This window comes from Amphimedon queenslandica, unplaced genomic scaffold, assembly GCF_000090795.2.
Source record: "Amphimedon queenslandica unplaced genomic scaffold, v1.1 AMPQUscaffold_13441, whole genome shotgun sequence".
NCBI lineage: Eukaryota > Metazoa > Porifera > Demospongiae > Haplosclerida > Niphatidae > Amphimedon > Amphimedon queenslandica.
The window spans coordinates 12,864-15,017 of record NW_003546323.1 but is presented as its reverse complement, the minus strand read 5'-3'; positions in this window follow the sequence as shown (position 1 = coordinate 15,017).

Here is a 2,154-nt window from a genome sequence, read left to right as displayed (position 1 = left end):
GATAGAGAGATTCTATAGGAGTTAAAAATTATTTCAATATACTGATTAAAATTGGCTTGTTTTTAAAATGGCCATAACTCAAAAAACTGAGCTCAGAATTGGCTCAAACTTTCTACATAGCATAAATATACATCAATGTGTATTTAAAAATTTAATAAAAATTTGGGGTGATTTTGGAGCCATTGTGATATAGCTTTTGCTCTTTTCCAAAAATTGGCTCATTTAAAAAATGCTCATAATTCAAAAAAATATTTAAAGGGTGGAACCCAGCTATGCATGCAAGGTAATGAAAAGAATTTTAGGAATAGTATCTGTATTATTGTAACCTTCAGTTAACGTCAGTGCATAGGTTTCAGTGATATCAGTATCTTCTTTGGTAAGCTCTCTTGAGAATGTATACAATTCTTTACTCTTGACTTTCACACCTGATGGTTTTAGACCTCGAATCTTCAACCAACTAAAATAATAATCATTAGAATGACATTTCACTATGATGACTTACCAAATAATTAATGCAACAACACCAATTATTACTATAAAAATTATTCCAAAGAATATAAAACCAACCACAACTGGTACAGCTAAGGCTTCTACAGAATATAAAGCAGACCGAATACATCAATAATTAATTATTGACAAACCTGTAACAATGATAGTATTGTTAGTTATATTACTGTTTTTGATAAATGGGTTACCATCAGTAGCACTGAGATATGATTCACAAGTATACTCTTCATTATTGACATCACTCAAATGATAGTCAAGGCTGACATTAGAGAATGTATTTCTAGCTGATAGTGAGTCTAATAACACTCCATTATGCTTCCATTCAATGTGTACTGTTGTATCAACATCAATGAATGAGGAGTAGGCATAATAAACTGAACAGCTCAAGATAGCTTTACTACCAACACCAAATAGAGGATCATCTTGACTAATAGTTATAGAAGGAATTGTACCTTTGGGAACTAAAATTTTAAAATAATATCTCTTTACTTTTAAACTGAATTTCACTCACGCATTACTGTAATGTTTATAAATTGAGAAGTCATGTCACTGCGCTTTATGACATCACTGTTCATTGGTATATAAAAAAAGAAGGAGCATGTATACTGTCCAGCATTAGTTAGATTTAGATTATTGATAGTGTAATTGAAAGTGTGTTCAGCAACTTTAGTGTGGTCATTGAGTTCAGTATATGAGTCCAGACTATCATTGAGCCATTGTATGTTCACAGTAGTATTAACATCAATAAGGTGATTAGTAGTATAATTGATAATGCAAGAGAGAGTAATGCTATCATTAACATTATAGTAGGATTTGGAAGGATAGACAAGTGTATGTGGTGTCAGAACATTTGGTACTATAAATTAAAATTATTGTAAAATTTAGTGAGTTTTTGAACAAATTTTCTTACTTGTTATATTAATGATGGTAAAATTTCTGGTAGTATTGCTATTAACTATATGAGGGTTACTACTATTAATGAAGAAGGAACAAGTATATTGTCCAGCATCAGATAGTCTTGCATTACTAATAGTGTAGGTAAGAGTGTGTTCATTATTATCATTGATAATTGTACTGGAGTTAAGAGTGTCATTAGATGAATTGAACCATTGTAAAGTTAAATTAGTATCAACATCAATGTAGGAAGAGTATGGATAAGTGACTGAACATGAGAGGGTAATGTTACTACCAGCATTATACTCAGACTGATTAGGAATGAGATTAATCACTGGGATCTTGTCATTAGAAACTGAGAAGATGAAATTAATTTTACAGCAACGTACACAAATAACTTACTTTTAATGAAAACATTAGTTGAATGCCTCATATTATCACTGGGTAGAACAAATGAATTATTAATACTTGATATGTTGTACTGGCAAGTATATTCTCCAGCATCAGATAATGACACATTATTGATAGTGTAGCTGATAGTGTGTTCAGAATTATTATTGATACCAGTATATGAGTGTAGAGTGTGATTAGAGGAATTGAGCCATTGTATGTTTAAATTAGTGTTAATATCAATAAGAGGAGAGTCTGGATAAGTGACAGAGCAAATGAGGCTAATGCTGTCACCAACAATATAATTCAAATTTGCATGAGTAATTGATGGACTGGTGCCATTAGGAACTATCATTAGACTAC